The sequence below is a fragment of the Budorcas taxicolor genome, chromosome 5 (genome assembly GCF_023091745.1).
Source record: "Budorcas taxicolor isolate Tak-1 chromosome 5, Takin1.1, whole genome shotgun sequence".
Lineage (NCBI taxonomy): Eukaryota > Metazoa > Chordata > Mammalia > Artiodactyla > Bovidae > Budorcas > Budorcas taxicolor.
The window spans coordinates 89,231,689-89,255,853 of record NC_068914.1 but is presented as its reverse complement, the minus strand read 5'-3'; the positions used below and the strand labels follow the sequence as shown (position 1 = coordinate 89,255,853).

Sequence of the window (24,165 nt, the reverse complement as noted above, 5' to 3'; positions counted from 1 at the left end):
GGGAGGAGGAGGAGGATGGGGAGGGGGGAAATGAATTATATTTTCATTGGTTGTCAAATAACCCTTTATTCAATTATTTTCCATTGCTGGTCAAATAACCCTTTGGTAAATTATTTCCCTTAGTGCTTAACTAACAGGGCATTGCACTGTACCACTGTTGATGACATCTATGATGTCACAAGGACGACAGCCATCAAAATTGCAGCCCACTGACTGGGCAGTCCCCAGGAGGCGGAGTGGGGGGCAGGAGGGGAGTACAGAGAGGAAGAGGGGAGGGAGAAGAAGAAAAGGAGGTGAAAAAAGCTTCTGGGGAATTCTCTGCTGGTCCAATAGTTAAGACTCAGTGCTTTCGATGTGGTGGCCCAGGTTTAACCTCTGGTTGGGAAACCAAGATCCTGCAAGCATGGCAGCATCCCTAAATTTTTTTAATTAAGAAAAAAGTTTTTTATATTATAGGAAAGTCGAATGGAAGTTGCAGATATTATGTTGACCTGTTCTGTCAAAGTCTCTCCAAACTGCTCTTAGCATGAAGTTAGAGATCTCTAAAAAAATTTTTTTTAAAAAGAAAGGTTCTATAACCATTCTTGCACATATCCTTCAGACATTCCTTTTGAGTATAAACCTAAGGATGAAATTCCTGGATCATAGTATAGGTTTCTATGTAACCAAACAGTTCTCAAAGTTGTACCATTCTACACTCCCACCAGTAACATATGAGAGTTTCTATTTTCTCCACACTCTCATCCTCACAGAGAATTGTCAATCCTTTTCATTTTATCCATGAAAAGGTGCAGAATCATATTCAAGGTGGCTTTAACATACATTTCCCTGAAGTCTCCTGATGGTGTTATGTACACATTTGTGTATGGGTATAGATATAGTCATTTCCAGATAAGAATAATTTTAAAATTTCATTGCAAGAAAATGACTGTGAAATTAAATATTATGATTCATGCTTACCATCTTTCTATTTTTCCTTTCCTGCAGTACATTGCCACCTTTCTATTTTGTGGCAATAAAATTTATTTTGACAATAAATATTTGTCAGTGTCTGGATAATTTGTGTCAGAATTTCAGTGGACAAGCCAGGACTTTCTCACTTCCTCTCTCCCCTCTAGAGTTTTCCTCAGAGCTGAAATCAGTTCAGTTCAGTTCAGCCGCTCAGTGGTGTCTGACTCTTTGTGACCCCATGGACTGTGGCACGCCAGGCCTCCCTGTCCATCACCAACTCCTGGAGTTTACTCAAACTCATGTCCTTTGAGTCAGTGATGTCATCCAACCATCTCATCCTCTCTCGTCCCCTTCTCCTCCCACCTTCAGTCTTTCCCAGGGTCTTTTCCAGTGAGTCAGTTCTTTGCATCAGGTGGCCAAATTGTACTGTTTCAGCTTCAGCATCATTCTTTCCAATGAATATTCAGCACTGATCTCCTTTAGAATGGACTGGTTGGATCTCCTTGCAGTCCAAGGGACTCTCAAGAGTCTTCTCCAACACCACAGTTCAAAAGCATCAATTCTTTGGTGCTCAGCTTTCTTTATAGTCCAACTCTCACATCCATACAGGAGTACTGGAAAAACTATAGCCTTGACTAGACGGAATAGTAAGTGAAAATTAAGGCATGAGAATGTAACAGAAAGCTTTTGGATATTCTCATCAAATTCCCCTTCTCTGAGAAGGATTCCACATGGCTAAAGTTGAATTTATGTAATGTGACCCTGCTTCTTCCACTGACTTCAACTGACTGGGTAAGAGGGTGCATCTAATCCAGAGGGAGGCCATTCATTGGTTGTTGTTGTTTAGTTGCTAAGTCATGTCCTACTTCTGCAACTTCATGAACTGTAGCCCATCAGGCTTCTCTGTCCATGGGATTCTCCAGGCAAGAGTACTGGAGTGGGTTGCCATTTCCGTCTCCAGGGGATCTTCCTGATCCAGGAATTGAACCTGAAGCTCCTGCTTGGCAGGCAGATTCTTAACCACTGAGCCACCAGGGAAGGCCATTTATTGGTTGGCATGAGCCTAAAAGTTTTTCTATACCCAGCATTTTTAGTTTGAATATTATAATATGATCAATTTACCAGGGACCCTGGAATTGAGAGAACAGACAAAGAGAAGGGCCCAGTGCACAAAGAAGCAGAGAAGCTAATCTATGGAGACAGTGAGAGGAATAAAGCTAAGAAACCAGAAAAAATCCACATGGATCCCAATAGAGAACAGCTGCCCTGGTCCAAGATTTCTAGGTTCCATCTCTTTGGACCCTCAGCAGACTTCCTGCCTTTGGTACTGGGAGATACCTTAGCATCTGTTCAAGTGAATTTCCCATTTTTGGTGAAGCTGGTTTGAATATATTTTTGTTACTTGTCCACAGAAGTCATGGACATGTCCAGCTCCTAAAAAGAGGCTAACTCTATGTGGAAGGTACCTGCTCCATCCAAACAGTCGGTATCCAGGCTGACCCTGTGAATGCTAAACATCTTTATACTAAATTCAGCAAATATTGGGAAAAGAATCAAACTAGGAAAGCTCTAAAAATAAGAGACTATGAAATCTCCTGTCTAATTTTAGTCTCAATGACCATTTTCCTCTTCCTTTCTTCTCTGATCACAGCCAATGTTATCTCCTTTCCTACTTTACCTTGTGTCTTCTGTTATTCCCTTGCTTCAGCCTCATGCCTTTTGAATACATGCTGTTTTCAGAACATGGATGGTCATAAAGCAAAAGTGTTTTGGTTTGGGGATGATGTACTCTAAACCATGAGGTGCTGTACTTAACTGTCCCTGTGAGATTTGGGGGAACACAAAGGAAAAAAACCTACTGACATCACAGCTAGCTCTGTATTATATGAAGTCATTAATATTTTATGCAACAGTCCCTCTCAACATTTATAAAATGTAAAAATACCAAATACAAAATTGCTCTAAGAAACAGCATGAAAGATTAATGAACAGACAGCTTCCCAAAAGGTTTGTGATGTGCTCAAAGACAGATGAGAAGAAAACACACATTAAAAAAGAAACAAAAAGCCAATGAAAATATAGCTGATAAATATAAGCTACATGGTCTGCTTTCCATACATGCTTTATATTTACTTCCATAATTCATTTTTTAATCCTTGAATGTACTACGTTATGATTAGAACATTCTTATGCAAGGTGTAAAAGGAGGAGAGGAAAAAGATACTTAGAGGGCATAACTTCATGGCTATGGAAAGCCTTGGAAAGTTCTAACAACTGCTAGAAGCAGCCTTTTAATGACTGAACTCGGTGAGCTCCTACCAAAGCTCATTGTTTACCACTGACAATTACATTGCAACCTGATCCTGTGGTTTCTACTGGGAAACTCCATCCCATCTTTCTAAGCCTTGTTTTCTTTTAAAATTACAAAAGTGAAACAAGAAAAATTGCTTTTCTCACGTACTCTCTTTAATCCTTAACCTACTTAGCTTTGTGTACTTCAAGTAGAAAAGAGAATTAATAACATTGTAGGCTGTAAACACCCAGTGCTGGGTTTTATATAAAGGGAGGTATTAGCTCCAGGCTGAAGTCTCTTGCCTGATGCCAAACGTGTGTCTGTTCTCCCCAGACAGGATGGAGCCAGCTGCTGGGTTAGGCAGGTTCTAAGCACAGGGGTCTGCACTGCAATTATCCCAAAGACCTGCTGAAGTATGTGACTGAGGAGGACAACTTTTCAATTGTGCAAACAGGGCTTAAACTTTGTCTGTGCCTTGCAATATTTTTCCAAGTAATTTTCAAACTCATGTTTTTTAATTTTACTACCCTTCTTAAGTAAGGCGAATTTATGTACCCAGTGAAGAACAACCTCCACAGAGTGATTTGAAATACCCGCTAGGCTTCACTCACAGAAGAGGACAAGTTTGCCTAGCATCCTGCATCTGGTAAAGGCTTTGCTTCCTCTTTCCCAGAAATTCCATGTCAGAGTCTTATCACTGGGTCAGCTAGCAGAGGCCATCAGTCACTGCTGATAAGACTTTATTGAGCATCCCATGACTCGACCAATTTTTTTTTTTTTTTTTTGCAGTTCAATAATTTTATTCTACCATCAGCAATTAGTTCTCATCCACATTGACTGTAAATTTTTGAAAGTGGTGACGGGCACGTAGGTAACCAAAGTATAGAGCTTGTTTGGCGACTCTTCATCTTCATTACGTTTTCTGGACAACCGCACACGGATCTGGTATGGGACATTCCTGATCCCTTTGGCCCAGACGGCTTTGTTGAGCCTGGTGTCGATGCGCACGTCCGGGGTTCCCATCTCCTTCATGGCAAACTTCCGGATTTCTTTGAGTGCCCTAGGGGCACGCTTCTTGAAACCCACTCCATGGATGCGCTGATGGTGTATTCTCTTGTCACCACCTTGTTGATGGCGGACCGGCCCTTCTTCTTCTCGCCGCCCTTTGCGGGAGCCATCCTGCAGGGCCGGGGTTGGAAAAGCTCGACTAATCTTTAGATCTTAGCGTAAATATCACTTTCTTAGAAACGCATTCCCTGACACTCTCAATTAGTTTATACATTCTCATGTTGGTGATTGTATGGTTGGGATTATTTGATTAAGGTCTATTTCCAACCTCCCAAGGAAATGGCAACCCACTCCAGTATTTTTGCCTGGAGAATCCCATGGACGGAGGAGTTTGGTAGGCTACAGTCCACGGGTCGCAGAGAGTTGGACACGACTGAGCGACTTCACTTTCACTTTCACCCCGCAACTCTAAGTTCTCAGGGCAGTGTTTATTTTAATTATCAATGCATTTTCAATATCAGCACACAACCTAATCCTTTCTAGGTATTTAATAAATACCTGTTGAGCGAGGGGTTCAATGAATGAATGAAACACATGCATACTATTTAATACTCTGCAATTTAAAAATGTTTTTCTGCTGGCATGCCTCCAGGCCCAGTCCCTGAACACTCTGCCTTTGGAATCTCATCCATAAATCATAATTTTGAATACTATCTTCTGAATTATAGGTGTTGACTCCAAAGTTCACATCTCTCACTCAAATTTCTCCAACTCTAAATTCATAAGATCACCTCTTGAGTAGACAACATATATTTTTAGGATTCCAATGAACATCTAAAATTTAATATATCTAAAGCATAACTTTTGATTCCCATGAATTATCAAAACTACCTTTCTGAATTTCAACATTAAATGAATATGTGATAATATTAGTAAAATACTGTTCACTTACGGATAACAATATTATGTTTGTTATAAAATAATGTGAAATAAATAACAAGAATTTTTAAAATGTTTATCAAATACCTACTTACACAGTAGGCACTGATCTAGGCTCTAGGAAATCTAATAAATGATTAGACTGGGCTGGTGTTGCCCTAGGCTCTGCCCTCTGTCCCCTTCTCAACTCCTCACTCACTCTGGGCACTTTGCAGTGGCTTTAATGACCACCTTTGAATGTGAGGATCACAAAAATCCTATCTCTGATCCCAAAGATACCTCTTCTCAGATTATAGCCCCTTTATTAACACAGAGTAAACTCAGGATCTGGAAGCACTCCAGTGCACTCCAGATATGTCCTGGGAGCCTCTTCCTTGGGAATTTCAAGACCAGAATTTAGGGGAAATCTTCTAGGTGCCTGGGGACCACTTTTTGGGGAATCTTATAGCCTTAGACAAAAAGACTATGTTAATACCCCAATTATACCCCAGTGTTATGTGGGAGCTTATAGTTCTTTTTAAAGTACCACATTATCACTGTGGTACAGATAAGAAAACTAGGGTTCAAGGAAGCTAACTAACTTACCTAACTTCTAGGGCTAATGTTAATAAATGGTGGAGTCCTAACTATATCCCATCTCAGCATCATCCCTCCTCTGTAACAGGGCATCAGGTAGAGACATATGCTATAGGAAACAATGAGCCCTGAAAGTCTTTACAGTAAGTGGATAACAGGATGTCAGAAGTATTTAAGGAAGATTAATATGGTGGTGGGAGAAGGCAATGGCAACCCACTCCAGCACTCTTGCCTGGAAAATCCCATGGACGGAGGAGCCTGGAAGGCTGCAGTCCATGGGGTTGCTGAGGGTCGGACACGACTGAGCGACATCACTTTCACCTTTCACTTTCATGCATTGGAGAAGGAAATGGCAACCTACTCCAGCGTTCTTGCCTGGAGAATCCTAGGGACAGGATAGGCTGGTGGGCTGCCGTCTATGGGGTCGCACAGAGTTGGACACGACTGAAGCTGCTTAGCAGCAGTAGCAGCAGCAATATGGTGGTGATATGCAGGATGGTTGGATGGAAGAACTGAGGTTCGGAGACTGAGTAGAAACCACTGAGTGAATGGGATAAGGCCCTGATTTAGAGAAATGAAGTAGAAATACAGAGGCATTGAGGTTTGAGGCTAAATGAAATTAGAGCATAAAAAAAAAGGCTGATTTTAAAATTCTTTAAAGCTTCAAGCCTTGGCAGTTAGAAGCAGATAACTGGGAATGCAAGGAGTATTGCAGGGAGCTGATGACCTTGATTCTGACATTGGGGAATGAAAGGATAAGACCTATAAGTATTGAACTTCTTACCTTTGTGGGGAGGCTGGGTAAGAAACAACCCCAGCTAGAGAGTTGGTCCAGGGAGAAAGATGAGAATATCTTTTATGGAGGCTGTGGTGATGGGGCCAGGAGGGCAGGTGCTATAATTTAACCCATGGGCTGTATATCTAAAATTTGAGTTGCAGTTAAAAAGTAAGAAAAGGCAGGAGCAAAGGAGGATATGAAAGAGTGGAGCAGAAAAGGGGTCAGTGAAAGTAGAGTAGACAGCAGTGGTCTGTAGGCAGGACACAGAAGGTGATTTGCATAAATCTTTGAAAGCAGGTCCAACAGCTGGCAGGTTGCATCCATTTGGAGTGAGCCAAGCTAGGACCACAGAAAGGATCCAGTTTGGAATGGACCAACACTGGATGTCCTAGAGGGAGCTGGAGCAGGGGACTAGAATTGGAAAGTGGAGCTGGAAGTTAGTAGCAGAGAGGTGATCACTAAAGCTATAAGAACAAGTAAGCTTTTTGAATGGGAAATAACAGAATGAAATATGTAGACCTAGGACTAATCTTGAAGCCCCAAAGGGATGCTTTCTAGACCATAGCTGATTCCACACGTGCTGTGGCAACAAGTTGGACAGGGAAAGGGAAGAAATTCCCCTCGGTCAACAGCTTAGGGAACCTCTCAGTTTCTAGCTGTGCCCAGGTCCTGCATGGTATCTTAATCTCAGGATTAGATATTGATTCAGGTGAATTCCCACATCCACTCCCCCGAGGCAACACTTTCATTGTTTTTCTTTCCTTCCTATTCTTTTCTTCCTTCCTTTAATTTCTTCTCAGGAAAGGCCATGTATCTTACCTTAGGCCCTTATTTTCAAGATAAAAGTGAATTGCTGCAAGTTATGTTAGGATCCCTGCTGTTCTCCAAATCAATCCTCATTTGGGGTTCTTGCACACATACGCGATGACAGAGAAGTTGAGAAATGGAATGTTTTTGAGAAGCTATTCCAAATTACTAGATGCACATTTTTTTTGGAGTCCTGTCCTCAGGATATGGGATAGAGAAGGGGAGGTTATGATTCACTTCTTTAAAAAGCTTTGTGGCTTATCTCTCTCCTTGGGAAGCATCTGGTGTGTTTACAGACATAGCTTAAATCCAGTTACAGACTAACATAGTGATAGGAATGTTAAAAGGATCATATGGGAAGAGAATGGCTCCATCTTTAGCATGCTAGTCAGTGTTCGCTAGAGAAGTGAAACCAATGGGAGCAATCCCAGATAGGTACACAGGAAAATAGGGAGTCTGAGAGAGATCTATTTGAAAGGATTCGTTCATGCAGTTGTGGGGGCTGACAAGTCCAAAATCTGTAGGGCAGACTAACAAGCTGCAAATGAAGACAGGGTTTCCATGCTATAGTCTTGAGGCAGAATTTCTTCTATAATAAACCTGTCTTTGCTTTCAGGCTTTTAGCTGATCAAATGAGGCCCACCCACATTATAGAAGGTAATCTGCTTTACTTGAAGTCTACTGATTGTTAAATGTTAATTATATCTTAAAACAATACCTTCATAGCAATGTATAGACTAATATTTGACTAAGCAATAAGCACCATAGCCAAGTGAAATCAACACATAAAATTGTCCATCATACTGCATTCTCAGTAACAATCCATCCAGAAGCTGTGACTTCCCTTCCTGAGTCTAGGAGAATGAGATATTGCTGTTTCTGTGACAAGGAAACCTCTAGCCAGCCATGACCTCTAGCCAATAAAGAACAGAGGTGACAGTAGAATAGCTCAAGGAAATCTCTGTATGGGCCAAGCCTGGAGCTTGCTCGTCACTTCCTTCCACATTCCATCAGGCATAACTCATAACACTGAACCTGGGAATCAGTTTAGCAGGGTATGGGAAAATGGGATATAAGTTTGTGGCCAGTGTCTGCCACAGATTCAAAATTTCTAGCTTCCAGTACTCAACGGATGGTAGTTTTGTTAACTAAGACAAGCACGCAGAAGAGAAGATGTATTGAAAAAATACTGAACCCAGTTTTTAGCACATAGAGTCTTGAATGCCTATGGAATATTCAGATGAAGATGTTCTGTTGACAGCCTGAAGGCCTGGAGATCAGGGAAGATGTTGGCATTAGAGGTTAAGATTTAGAGAGTATTTGGCTGGGGGGTATCATAACAAGAAAGGGAGAAGAGAAGAAAGAGGATGAATTTTTAAACAGTCAAGTAAAGAAAAAGCAGCTGGTGAAAGTTTTTAGGTGAAGAACAAAGCAAAAAGGATGAGATCTCAAATGTTAAGGGAGGAAAGAGTTTCAAAAAAGGGAGTGGTCCATAGTGTCCTATGCATAGAAAAACGAAGACAATTCAGAAAATGCTATTTGCATTTAGTTATTCCTTTCTCTCTACCACATTCAAAATCCTCCCTCAGATTGTTCTCCTTTTGGAAAAGCAAATCAACCAGTTTACTGCAAGATATGAACATCAGGGTTCAAGATAGTGGATCAAGCACAAGCATTTATCTTCTTACTCACCTAAGATACCATTAAAATGCAGCAAAGGAATTTAAAAAAAAAAGTGTACAAATCCACAACAGAGAGAACAAGATAGTCTTCAAAACAGTTCTACAAAACAACGAGTGGAGAGAGGAGTGTTGATACAGAGCAGAGTAAGCCAAAACTAATTGCGCCTTCCTGAATCCAGGAGAGGCTCCCATCTGGGTGAAGCAAGGGAAAGAAAGAGTAAGAGAGAAGAGAGGAGCCTAAAACAGGAGATGGGAATAAAAGACAGACAGTGGAAGAGGAAAGCGTGAGTATAAAAGGTAAGTACAAAGGAGGAGATGAGGAGGAGAATTAATTTCTACCTGAAGCTCTGGGATCATCTCCTGAGGGTTACAGTGCTCTGACCACAGATCTCAAGAACAGAAGTAAAACGGCAGCAATATTGAGTTGAATGGGCAGTACTACTTGCCTGGGTTTTAGAAGACACATGCTGTTTGTTGTTTTTCAGTGTAAAATCAACCCATAGATCAGTCATAGAGAACTGATTGCAGAAGACATAAAAATAGCTTTCTTCCTCCTTAATACTTGGTTCCACACTTTGGAAACCACTTTGAAAAACTTCTGCTTTAAATTCTCCTAAAAAGTACTTTTATTTCTATAAAGTATATTTCTTGATTTAGTAATTTGAAACATTGTGCGCTAACTTCCTGTTATGCAGAAGGGTCTTGGGTCAACACCGTATAATTTGTGTGAAAAAGTCAGTGTGAATTTGTGCAGCACCATGGTTCCGGTCAACGGATGCTAAGCATTATTTGTACTGTTCAGTTTTTATTTTTAACAACAAAAGCATATTGCTTTAGAAATAAAAACAAACTTTAAAAAATGATGGCTGACAGTCATTCAACATTTTATCTCTCCCATGAGCATTTTATTTCTATTAGGGGATAAGACCCCAACTCCAAAGAATGAATCTGTAATGAAGCTGTTCAGAAATGAAAGTAGAGTAAAGGAGATTCTCAAGGTTCGGGAAACTGCCTCTTGTGGGAAGTTGTCAGTTCTGCATGCGAATGCCTATGTGGTCAATAAGATTTCCTGATGTCTCTTGCATCCCATGAATTAAGCTAGACAATTCCTCCAATGCACAAGTACCAGCTCCATAAGATAATCCCTGCAACTCCCTGAGTCCTTAATGATTCAAATTAACAAACAAAATAATAGCAAATCTATCATATCTCAATCCCCCCATTCACTCTCTGGTTATCTGACTCTGTGGGTCACCGTTCTGAATTCCCTGGGAAGTCTTTTGAAGTTAGGAGGGAGCATATTGTTCAAGTGTAAGTTGAGAGGAGGTGCTGGGAAGAGGGAAGAGAAAAATGTAGTAAATGATTAATTATATTCTTGGTTTAGCCCCCTCCATAGAAGACTTGGTCAAATGCAAATGTCTCTGTTTCCAATTTTTACCGCAAAGAGTCACGAATCTGTGGAGAGGACGTATGTCTCTTAGATTTATAAAACATTAAAGAAACAAGGTTGTGAGTTTAGGTCCAAAGTCACCGTAGTCACTTCAAGATGTAAGAAATGTATACTGGCAATTCTATGACAAATATGCTATACATTTCGCTGCAATAGGAATTGAGATAGAAAAAAATTGTGATTATGTTTTTAAAAGGAATCTCTATCTTTTGAAGAATTATACTGAAATGTGAATGTGTTAAATGATCTGCTATCTGGAGTTTGCTTTTAAACAATCCAGTTTGTGGGGGAGGGTGGCAATGGAAGTAAACATGAAATGTCAGATGGCTAACAAACACATGAAAAGATGCTCAGCGTCACTCATTATCAGAGAAATGCAAATCAAAACCACACTGAGGTACCATCTCACGCTGGTCAGAATGACTGCTATCAAAAAGTCTACAAACAATAAATGCTGGAGAGGGTGTGGAGAAAAGGGAACCCTCTTACACTGTTGGTGGGAATGCAAACTAGTACAGCCACTATGGAGAACAGTGTGGAGATTCCTTAAATAATTGGAAATAGAACTGCTATATGACCCAGCAATCCCACTGCTGGGCATACATACCAAGGAAAGAGAATTGAAAGAAACACGCATACCCCGATGTTCATTGCAACACTGTTTACAATACTTAGGACATGGAAGCAACCTAGATGTCCATTGGCAGACGAAAGGATAAGAAAGTTGTGGTACATACACACTGTGCAATATTACTCAGCCAATAGAAAGAATGCATTTGAGTCAGTTCTGATGAGGTGGATGACACTGGAGCCTAATATACAGAGTGAAGTAAGTCAGAAAGAAAAACATCCATACAGTATATTAATGCATATATGTGGAATTTAGAAAGATGGTAACGACAATCCTATATGCAAGACAGATATAAAGAACAGACTTTTGGACTCTGTGGAAGAAGGCGAGGATGGGATGATTTGAGAGAATAGCATTGAAACATGTATATTACCACAGGTGAAACAGATGACCAGTCCAAGTTTGATGCCTGAAACAGGGCACTCAAAGCTGGTGCACTGGGACAACCCAGAGGGATGGGATGGGGAAAGAGGTGGGAGGGGGGCTCGGGACGGGGGGACACATGTACACGTGTGGCTGATTCATGTCAATGTATGGCAAAATCCACCACAATATTGTAAAGTAATTAGCCTCCCATTAAAATAAACAAATTGATTTTTTTTAAAAATGAAACTTGTCCATGAGCAGATAATTCTTGAAGCTGAAAGCTGGGTACATGAAAATTAATTATATTCTTTTTACTTGTGTGTGTGTCATACACACAGATACACACATAGACACATTTATCTGAAATTGTCTACAACAAACATTTTTTAAAAACACAAAAAAGAAAAAGAAATTAAAGCAGGCCACCACAGCAAGGTTTTAAAGAAATGAAGCCTTAAGCATATGGAATTGGATATTGTTTCACACAAGCTGTCTTCATTTTAGAGAAACTGACATGGTTAAAGAATGTTACAGAAAAACAGGACTAGAAGATATTTCAAGTCTTTTCACAGCTACAGAAATTGAAGCTCAGGCTGAAGAACTTGTTCAAATTACCTAGTTAGTTCTAGGGACAGACTTGAAGCACTGATGGCATAAAGAGGGAAAAAAAAATTCTTCTATCCTCTTAGGTTTTGTAGTAGTGTCTAAGAATTAAACCAACATGAGACAGATTAATACAAATTATATTTAATATTTTTACATGTACATGGACATCTTCAGAATAAAAATAAAGACCCAAAGAAGGCCAAAAATCTGTTACGCCAGAAAGCTTATATACCAATTTTACATGAAGAACTACAAATGTTGAGAATTTGACAAGATAAAAGGGCTTGAGCTGGGAGGCAGTAAATTGTGAGACAGTAACTAAAATATATGGGAAAACCAATGGAAGATAGGGGTTATTTTAGTAGCTTTGTTTGTACAGGGCCTCTTAGGCACTGACTCCCAATCTCTGGTGATAAGAATGTTCTTCTCTTGCTGGTACGCAGAGGACATCTTTCTCATGGGAAATTTTATGGCTTGCTTTTAGATAGAAAGGAGGTGGCGGGGGGGGGGGGGGGGGTATCAAGGAGCCCTTCCTGCATCTACTATTTCCCAGGTGCCTTCAGTTCAAAATAGTAATCAATATGCCAAAAGGACATATTTGGGGTGGCATGTTCTGAACCACTCTTTCAATGGCAAATCTTCATCGATCTATTCACTCAGTCAACAAATACTCATGGAGCATTTACCATGTATTCAATACTGTGTAGACTCTCAATAAATGCAAGCATAAGTGCCCATACAGGCATTATTAATTGACCCCCAGACTCTTTTCCTAGAATACTGTTCAACATAGTGCTCCAGGTAACGATTGGAAATAAATCCTATTTGTGGTCAGCAGACAGAGGTGTTGGCTTTAAACTGTTCTCCTTTAATCTATTTAAAATGCAATACAAATTACTGGACTAGTCACCTTAAATGTTCGAAGGGAAGTACTTCCACAAAGACCCACAACATAAGACGTAGCTCTTAAGGGCCTACAGGTGCTCACACTCATGGTCCAACTGCCAAGCATGGGCAGGATAGCACTTTATATAACCATGAAGTCACAGTGTTTGCTCTTACATTTACTTCTCTAAGACCCCCCCAGTTGGCCAGGGTGAAGGGGTGCCCACACTCTGAATCAAAACTGCCTCCCTGAACCTTGACAACAGCAACTCAGGTTGGCCTATTAGTATAGTTGCTTGGGTCAATACAATGTTCCCTGCTCAGCTTACGGAATTAGGAAATCAGGTGAAAAAAGAATCAGTGTGGGTGATCAAGCATTAAAGCAGCTTACCACTCAGTGAAAAGTAGTTGAGGAGGAGGTAGGGAAGGAGTGTGCAGATTTAATGACCCCTTTTATGGTGAACTTGATACCAAATGTGACACTATCCGAATAATCTGCTTTGTTACCTTGGGCTATGGGAATATCCTTGAAGCCTCTCTCAAACACTCAGCCATTCAACAAACACTGTCTGATTACTTATGTCAGGCACTTCTCTAAGCCCTGGAGAAGAAGACATAAGAAAGTCTAGGCCCTTAGGAAACTTGCAGCCTGAAATCTGTATAGAGACTCATAAATAAAAGTACACAATAGAGGGTTTTGGATTATTAGAGAAGTAACCCTGAAATTAGAAGTTTTTTCAACCAAAGAAACTGTATAAGAGATCATGATAGGCTACATAATTTGCAGAGCCCAGTGCAAAAAAAAAAAAAAAAAAATGCTGAGCTCCAAAGTTGTTAAAAATTTCAAGGCAGCAGCAACATAGCATTAAACCAAGCAAGGGGTCCTTCTAAGTGCAGGATTCTGTGTAACTATGCAGATTCTGTGCTCATCAGATTGGCCTTGTTGTAGATTCTGGTCTCCAGAAAGATAAGGACCAGCCCTGACAACACTCAGCTTAATAGTTATGAAAGGAGAAGTAGATAATTCAGAATAAGTCCTGCGTTTTCCTGCACTGAGGATAACTGCTACTATGCGACTGAGCATCGTGGTGACCCGGCAGACAGACACTGCAGTGATTCTGTGTGTCCCAATCCTGTTTCTCTAGCCCGTCTATTTCTCTAGCACATTTCTGTAGCACATCTGTAGATGTGGTGGATTCTTATCCAAGTCTCCCTGCACAGTTCCTCATGGTGCAGACAAGCAGTTCCAAGACAGCTGACTCTGTGTCTGGCTTTGGAGACTGTTAGCTAGCTGAGATTAGTCTTCAGCGACCAAGTGAGTGCAGACACTCTGGGTTCCAATGCAGATGCACCCTTTTGGAAGAGAAGACATTAGATATTTGAAAGGCAGTAAATTATCCTTCTGCACCTGATACACACCGTCATATTAACAAAACCAGCTGGTTCCTGAAAACGCATGCCTTGGTCCACTGGGAAACCAAAGACAGCAAATGTTCTTGAATATGCTAACAGCTCTAATAACAGTGAAGAGTGCTTAATTAAAGAAGTAATTAGCTTTTTACACAAGAAGGAACAAACAGATGAACATACACAAAACACAGAGATAGCAGTAACTTCTAGTTTAAGAGCACACAGTTTGAAAGTATTTGCTGGTTTGTAAGGACAAACTCAATGTTCTCCAGCAATATGGATGGACCTAGAGATTATCATACTAAGTGAAGTAAGTCAGACTAAGACAGATATTAAATGAAATCACTTATATGTGAGATCTAAAATATGATATAAATGAACTTATTTATCAAATAGAAACAGACTCACAGATGGAAAGCAAACTTGTAGATAAATTAGGAGTTTGGGATTAGCAGACACAAATTACTATATATACATAAACAACAAGGTTTTCATATATACAGTATATATATATAAATTGTATAGCACAGGGAACTGTATTCAGTATCTTACAAAAAACCTCCGTCTAGTCAAGGCTATGGTTTTTCCTATGGTCATGTATGGATGTGAGAGTTGGACTGTGAAGAAGGCTGAGCGCCGAAGAATTGATGCTTTTGAACTGTGGTGTTGGAGAAGACTCTTGAGAGTCCCTTGGACTGCAAGGAGATCCAACCAGTCCATTCTGAAGGAGATCAGCCCTGGGATTTCTTTGGAAGGAATGATGCTAAAGCTGAAACTCCAGTACTTTGGCCACCTCATGTGAAGAGTTGATTCATTGGAAAAGACTCTGATGCTGGGAGGGATTGGGGGCAGGAGGAGAAGGGGACGACCGAGGATGAGATGGCTGGATGGCATCACCGACTTGATGGACATGAGTTTGAGTGAACTCCGGGAGTTGGTGATGGACAGGGAGGCCTGGCGCGCTGCGATTCGTGGGGTCACAAAGAGTCAGACACGACTGAGCGACTGCACTTAACTGAATGGAAAAGGTGGAAAAACAAAACAACTCTGCCTTGCTAATAGCTGATCTCTTGGATCTCTATTTCTTTTTATTGTTGCCCCTCTTGGGTTCTCTTTCTTATCTTCACCACTGTGTGGTAAGAGACTTTTACCATAAGTGGAGTGACCATTTGCTTGGGAGGGATGCCCCATCCTGGTGAGGACCAGAGGGTGGGTGGCCAAAGCCAGCCCTGCTGCAATTCCCCTAGAGAAACTCTCACTTTCCTCTGTCCTTTCCTCTGGTTGCCTTTCCTGCCTCCCCTCCTGATGGAATGGTAATATCTAAAGGCCAGGATTCAGAAGGTAGGCCTAAGCGTGCAAAAGGATGGCCTTGACACACACGTGGTAGGGGCCAACTAGTGAAACTAAAGGGTTGGAGGTCATAAATCTGACATTTGCATAAGAAGTCCCTTCCACATAACTTCTTCATGATTCTGATTCAGCTGTCACTTTATGACTTATTTTAATTCAATTAAATCCAATGAGCACTTACAAGCCTAATATGGGCAAGACTCTCTCAACATCATAAACAAAATTTTATTATAGCTTGTGAAAAAAATGAGTTTATTTTGACTTGTTTATGACAGGTATTAATGAGTTGACATTACACATAATATGATCCACACAAAGTTGGTCTTAGTTCTTTAAAAAGCAAATGTCTATTTTTGGAATTTGACTAAGACCAGCAGAGGCATCTAAGCTAGCCAGCCAGCTAAATAGAAGTGGGAGCCAAAAAGCTTTTCATTAAAACTGCTGAACAGAGTTCTATCTCTGGCCTCTGCCTCCTTCTTTCCTGTGATTCTCAGCAATGGCTCATGATATGTGCACAGCATGCTACCCATGGAGGCCTCAGATCCTGTTAAGTATTTTTATTCCTATTCAGTTCAATCTTCTCCCAGGACCCGACCTCTAACTGTTTACATTGTACACTTTGAAAGTCTTGATCTATTGCCCAAAATTAAAATAATCCTCTACACTCTTAACCTTTTTGCTTACTACCTCCTGTCCTTCCTGGCTTCAACTGAAAATTTGGATTTCCCTGGAGGATTCTTAGCTCTTTTGCAGCCCTTGCAAAAGAGACAGCTCATCTGTGCACACAGGCTCTATCTGATGGCCAGAGGTAGTGTCTCCTGGCTTTAGGCTTCTGCCCACAGAATATGGTTCTTCCATATTTTTTCAAAATCCTTCCCTTTGAAAATATTCATATCAACCAGCTTCCCATCTCTATTTATTTCCTATAAGTGCTGTAACAAACTATCACAAACTCAGTAGCATAAAACATCATACATTTATGGTCTTAGCATTCTGGAGGACAGAGTCCAAAATGGGCTTCGTGGGACTGGAGTCAAGGCGTCCGCAGGTCTGCATTCCCTCTGGAGGCTGCAGGGCAGAGTCCATTGCCTTGTCTTTTCCGTCTTCCCTCAGCTGCTTGCCTTTCTCGGCTTCCTCCATCTTCAAAGCCGGCGAGTGCATCATCAGACCTATGCGTGCCCTGTCATCACATCTCTTCTGCTTCCCATCCCTCCCCCCTCCCCCCAGCCTCGTTCTCTCTTTTAAGGATCCTTGTGATTATGTTGATCCTGTCTGGATACTCCGGGATGATCTCCCTTCCACAGAATCCTTGACTTCACCACGTGTGCAAAATCCTTTTTGCTATTCAAGGTAATAGGTTTACAGGTTTTGGAGATGAGGACATGGACATGTTATTCCCCTCCTCTCCATACTGTACTTCCCGTCTCCAGGAAGCCTAGGCATTCCTCTATTCCTCTTATCTCAGGCCCCCGATGGAGAGATCTCTGTCTTCGTTCTCTCCGTCGTCCGCAGCGATGTCTAGCCTTGGTCTCTTGCCCCCTCTCTCTCTTTGTGCTCTCCACTTCATCCCTCTAAGTCTCTATTTTTTGGCGCCCTGGGCCTTGTCATCACTCATATTTGCACCTCAAGCTATTCAGAAATTCTGCTCAGACCACGGTCTCCACTGCTTCCCTCTAAACATGCTCTCTAATTTCACCAAGACCTGGGTTCCAAATCCTGATCTGTAAGCAGTCCACTCTGGTTAATCCCTTCCGTGACGTGTTTATTAGCCATTTCCTCTGCCTCTTTGGCATCCTTTCTCTCCTTCCCTGACGACTCATGACAGAAGCAGACCATGAGGGCCTCAGAGTCGTCTGGGTAAGTATCCTACCGTTGCACTGCCCAGCGTCCCTATGAACTGGTCCATCCAAGCCACTCTACAAGGCTTTCTCTTGCCCCTGGTGAGTTCCCTCTTGCCGGCTCCATGTCGAAAATTTCAAACACAGGCTTCTCAAACCTCCCACACAATCTCCACGTCCCTTACTCTTGACATGGGATATGTTCTCAGAATCCAAAGAGAAACTAGAGACCAAACAAGTCAGAGCCTCTTTGTTGATCTACCTAAGATGCATCTCTTCTTGTCTCTTTCTGTTACAAGGAAAAGGGTCCCTCTTTCAAAGGCCAAGCCCTCTCTTATGTGCTAAATCTCCTTTCCATCAATTTCCTCCTCTTAGTCTACCTTAGTCTCCCTCCACTCATTCTCTTCATAAACACTTTCATGTTTTTCTAGTCTAAACATCACCCTTCCCTTCACTCTTCAAGTGACTCATCAAATATCTCTTTCCCTACAAAGTTGGCATAGGGATAAACTGCAGGACATTATTGAACCTGAAAAAAGCTTATCCCTTCAGTATGAAATAAGGTCAGCTCTTGCCTGGAAAATCCCATGGACGGAGGAGCCTGATAGGCTACAGTCCATGGGGTCTCAAAGAGTTGGACACAACTGAGTGAATTCAACTTCACTTTACTTCACTTAGCCATCTCTAGAATGATCCAGAAGTAGGAGAGAATACAGGTTTGGGGCATAAACCTTAAGATGTAGTGGTGAGGTTCTCCTTGTAAAAAGAACACAAAATTAGGCACAAACATATAAGGCCTTGGAAAGGACAGGTAAAAAGAATGAATCTTGAAGTTCCAACCTTATTATAAATAGTTTCACAGTAGATCTGCCCCTGTGCATGGGACAGCGTGGAACCATTCCAATAATTGAGAATGTTGCTGAGAAAGCATACATGTAGTAACTGCATTATGTTACTTGAGAAAAGTGCTTCCTAGGGAGTAGTAAGCATATCATTGCTAGTATTCAAGAATTGGGGGAATAACAAATAATTGATTTTTTCCCAAAGTTATGTCTTTAGATTTACAGTTGCCTTCTCTTTGTGGCAAAGGATACTGGCTTTGCATTTATGCTCACAACATAACATTTTCTTTTAAAATAAATCTTTATTTTCAATTTTAAGTAAATTATTTTTAGAAATTAAACTAATAATGGTGCACATTGGTGGCAGGCACATGGGTATGTCAAATATTATGAAAATTGTATGAGAATGATTGTTTGGGAAACACTGAAGTAATAGGAATAGGATGGTTTCTCTAAGAAAAAAATCCAGACAAATAAAATCTGTCAGCGTGACTCCACTGCTGCTCAAAGGAGACGGAACCATAACTGGTAAGCATGAGCACCTGAGGGTATATCCCTGGTGAAGATGGGTGCACAAGATATCATAAACTGAGGACACCAGTCACCTTATCTTGCTCAGAGTTCATGCTTCCTGGTAATATTTTGATTATAACGTTAGGCTTTGCCAGTAAGCTATAGTGCTCTCATCAGCAAACTATGAACATCTGGATTTCTCAGTAGTTTATTACTCAGCACCAATTAATCAATCAACATTCTGGTTTTCAAACATAAGCCCTCATGGACTTGGAGACTTGGAGATTTGTCAGAAACCCTGTTTCTGAGCGTGCCAGACTGTGGAATGGAGATAAGTTGGTCAAGGTGACGTCACCTCTGTACTTGTCTAGGTGGCCAGCACCCCTCTCTTTCCTCAGGTGCCAACTGACCTGCTGCATGACTTTTACATCAAACCACTGCCTCACTTGTTCCTCAGCATTTTCAGTCGGTCTCTGGCCTTGCTGTTAACCTAGTCTGCCCTCAGGAAGTGCAACCATGGTCTTATGTGATCTGGACTTTAGAGCACATCTTCACTGACCTCCCTTTGAATGCTTTTGAGCCTTTGATGCCAATCATCTTCTTTCTTGGTTCTCTGCCAAATCTTTAAAAAACTATTCCCTTAGAGTCACAGATGTAGAAAACAAACTTAAGGTCATTGGGGGGGGGGGGGGAGGTGGAAGGGGAGGGATAAATTGGAAGATTGGGATTGACATATACACACTGCTGCTGCTGCTGCTGCTGCTAAGTCGCTTCAGTCGTGTCCGACTCTGTGCGACCCCATAGATGGCAGCCCACCAGGCTCCCCCATCCCTGGGATTCTCCAGGCAAGAATACTGGAGTGGGTTGCCATTTCCTTCTCCAATGCATGAAAGTGAAAGTGAAAGTGAAAGTGAAGTCGCTCAGTCGTGTTCGACTCTTAGCGACCCCATGGACTGCAGCCCACCAGGCTCCTCTGTCCATGGGATTTTCCGGGCAAGAGTACTGGAGTGGGGTATACACACACTACTATGTATAAAATAGATAGCAATAAGGACTTACTCTATAGCACAAGGAACTCAAATACTCTGTAATGACCTATATGGAAAAAGAATCAAAAAAGAGTGGGTATACGTATATGTATATGTATAACTGATTCACAATACTGTACACCTGAAACTAACACAATATTGTAAATCAACTCCACTCCAATAAATTTTTTAATAAAATAAATAAACAAAAAGTATTTCCTGCCCAGACTCCACTTTTGCTTACCCCTTAAACATAGATATGTCCAAGGCAAAAGACAGAGAGCAGGGGACACTGGGGTCAGACCACTTGAGTTAAAATCTACTTACCAACTATGTGAATTTGGGAAAATCATTTAATCTCTCTAAACTCAGATTATTCATCTGAAAAAACAATAACATCTTCTAAATTAATTTGCTTTCATTTTGTTTTTGTTGTTGTTGTTCATACCAGATGGTTTGCAGGATCTTAGTTCCCTGACCAGGAATTAAATCCAGGCCCACAACAGTGATAGTCCTGAGTCCTAACCACTGAACCATCAGGGAACTCCCCAATGTCAACTTTAAATGAGATAATCCATGTAAAGTGTAGTGCTTGGCATGTGAATGAACACTCAGGAAGTGATAGCCATCTTTTTCTCAGTCACATCCACGGCTTCCATTAATATATGAGATAATGAAATGGATTTTTCCAGCCTTGCACTTTCTCCTAAGCACCAAATTGGTAGTTTAACTGCCTGCTAAGTTCTTTTCCATTCTAATTTATTTTCCACAATGCTAACAGAGTTTTATCTTTTCTTTTAAGAGTAATCTATGACATCAATCCTCTGGTTATCACGTAATCAACTCCAGGCCTTTCAGATGCTGGCTGCAGCTCACCTCCTCACTCCCTCCCCACCTCCACAGGGAGGAACAGCCAACCTCTTGCACTGAGGCCATGATAAATGCTTTGCTTTCTCTCAAGTGTCCTGTCCTCCTCAGAGCCTCAGTCTAGAAACTCTCCTGGTAAACTCTTGCTCAGCTTCAGCACCCAGCTCAAACAGTGCTTCTGTGACATCTCGTCTGGACCAAGAGGCTGTCAATGTCTTACGACAATGTTGGTCATGTTGTACTGACACTATCGTGTGTCTCTCCCCTTCACTTGACTGTGAGCCCACTGAGGGTGAGCAACTTACCACTTGCATGGCATTTTCCTAGAGCGATACCTGTCACAGAAGGAAGAGACAGAAGGAGGGTACTGAGAAGGTAGCTGGCAGCAGCTACCCTGGTAGAGGAATTGCCAAGTTCCACACACTAGGCCTAGCAGCCTACAGCTATTTCTTCATTCATCCCCCTCTGTAATCATTCCTTGTTCCATCGTCTGTCACGTTTGCCTGAGAACGCTCCACCTCTGGTTGCAGTAGTTTTCTCAGGCTGCCACAACCATATTCCACAGACTGGGGTGCTTGAGCAACAGAAATTACATTTTCCTCACGGTTCTGGTGACCAGAGGCCGTCAGGATTAGTCTTCTGTGAGCGCCCCCTTCCTGGGTTGCAGACAGCTGCCTTCTCTGTGCCCTCACATGGCCTTTCTTCTGTGCACACGTGGAATTTAAGAGCCTTTTGCTGTCTCTCCTCTAATGAGGACACCAGGTCTACGAGATTAAAGCCCACATTTATGACCTTGTTTAATACGTATTACCTCCTCACAGGTCCTTTCTCCAAGTAGAATTGACACTGGGGGTAAGGGCTTCAAACATATAAACCTGTGGGGCCACAGTTCAGACCATTAACACTGGTTAAATCTAACTCTCTCCCTACTCATGCTTGCACCCAAGCAGCCAGACACAGCTGAAGAAAACCATACACTGTGCCAACTAGTCTCACTTTAAATTCAGGATATTAGACTTCAAGTGAGCCCATCTGGCAAGTCTATGGACATGCCCAGTCCCTCCGCTCACCCCCTCACCCACTCCCTAAGAGGACTATTTCACACCTTCTCCTCTGTCTCCAATGCCCACCTCTCTCCTCATCCTCAGTTCATGACCTTACTTTCTATTTCACTGAGGAATTCAAGCATTCATCTCCCCACTTTCTGCATCTCTTCCTGTAGGTCTGCCTTTCCTTCTACAATACTAGGTGAATCATCCTGAATGTGAAGGACCAGTCAGGCATGGATTCCACCCCCCTCAGCAGCTCTGCAAGAATCCTCTTTCCTGGGGACCTCCATAGTGGTACAGTGGATGGAAATCCACCTGCCAGTGCAGGGGATACCAGTTCAATCCCTGATTTAGGAAGATCCCACATGTGGCAGAGCAAGTAAAGTCCCTTCTTCAGAACTACTGGTCCTGTGCTCCAGGGCCCACAGCTGAATCTACTGAGCCCGCAGGCTGCAACTACTGAAGCCTGTGCACCCTGGAGCCTGTGCTTGGCAACAAGAGAAGGCACTGCAATAAGAAGGCCACGCACCGCAATGAAGAGTAGCCTCCGCTAGAAAAGCCCGTGTGCAGCAATGAAGACCCAGCGCAATGAATAAATAAATAAAAAGAAAGAAAGAAAAGGAATCCTGTTTCCTACAACATGAATTTCCACCTTTTTATTAGATAATTTCCTTCAGCATAAAATCTGAAGCATATGACATAAACACAATATCTCCCAGCTTAAAAGAAAAAAACAGACAACAACAAAAAACTTCCTAGAGCCCACCTCTTCTGGCTGCTGCTTCATTTTGCTCTGTAGAAAAATTCCTTGAAAGAATGATGAAATAACTCTCTCTCCCCTTCTTCACCACCCATTCTCTCTGGAACCCACACCAATGAGGTGGTCATCTTCCCAGTTTATCAAAAATATTTTCCTTGAGGTCACCAACGGTCTCCGGTGACCAAACCAAGCAGCAGTTCTCAGGTCTTATCTAACTCAACCCATGAGCAGCCATTGACAGGGTCCACCACTCCCTCCTTCTTGCCTCCCTTGGCTTCCAAGACAGCTTGCTCCTCTGCTCTTGGTGGCCCTCACATTCTTGGGTTCAGTTGCTGGATACCCCCACTTTCATTCCTCTATAGTGTGAAGCCTCAGGCCTCTGGCCTCAGACCTTTCTCTTCTCTACAGTTGCTCTCTCGGTGCCAGGATCTTGGCTTTAACTAGCATTTTTTATTCCAAAGACGCACCAGTTTACATCTCTAGCCCAGACCTCTCCCATAAACTCTTGTCGTGTTCTATGCATACATGCATGCTCAGTTGCTTAGTCGTGTCCAAGTCTTTGGACCCCGTGAACTGTAGCCCGCCAGGCTCCTCTGTCCGCGGGATTTTCAGGCACAAATACTGGAGTGAGTTGTCATTTCGTCCTCCAGGGGATCTTCCCAACTTATGGATCAAACCGCGTCTCCTGAATTGCAGGCAGATTCTTTACCGCTGAGCCACCAGTTAAGCCTATTGCATATTCTATCAACCCCTCCAAATCAACATATCCAGAACAGAACTCTTAGTTTTCTTTACCAAAGTTGTTCTTTCTTAGTGCTCTCCATCTCAATAAACTACATCATGATTCACGTAGTTTTTCAGGCTCCAGACCTTGAAATCATCCTTGACTCCTAAACAAATCATATTCAACCTACCAGCAAATCATGTAGAGTCTAACCATGAAATAGATTGAAGATTTAACTATCCTTATCCTCTGTCCTGCTGCCAACTTGGTCCTTGCCATGAGGACTGCTCTCTTGAATTATTGCAACAGCCTCTTACTATATATTAATATCTTTCCATTCTTGAGTCACTACCAATCTTCACACAGCAGCCAGAATACGCCTTTAAAAAGTAATCAGATTGTATCATTCTTCTGCTTAACATGTTTTGATGGCTGTCATCACAAGGAATAAAACCTAAAGCCCTTCAAGGCTTGGTTCTTTAGCATCTGACACTGTTGACCTCCTTTTGTGGTCTGACCTTCTCTGATACTATTGTCTGTCACCCCTCCTCTCTTGCTGTGCTCCCAAAACCGCTAAAGGAAGAGCAAAAAGGTCAAACACATGTCTGCCTCAGGGCCTTTCACTTGCTGTTCCCTCTGCCAGGAACCCTCCTTCCTCAGATAACCACATAGTTTCTACCCTCACTTTATCAGATTCTTGGAAGTCTGTGTGCCCAATGTACAGTGAGGCCAAACAATGACTGAGGCCAAATCATTAGAGTCTGGAACAGAGAAAGGTTTATTATGGGGCTATGTGTAGAGATGGGTGCCTC

At 42.0% G+C, this 24,165-nt stretch overlaps 1 non-coding gene and 1 pseudogene across 1 annotated transcript; both read right to left on the bottom strand.

Moving 5' to 3' along the window:
- Positions 1–448: 448 nt before the first annotated feature.
- On the bottom strand, positions 449–598 carry LOC128049149 (small nucleolar RNA SNORA44). The gene has a single exon (XR_008199512.1). It is a non-coding gene; the product is annotated as a small nucleolar RNA SNORA44 (small nucleolar RNA).
- Positions 599–4,054: 3,456 nt separating this feature from the next.
- LOC128048132 (60S ribosomal protein L31-like) lies at positions 4,055–4,422 on the bottom strand (annotated as a pseudogene).
- Between the last annotated feature and the right edge of the window lie 19,743 nt (positions 4,423–24,165).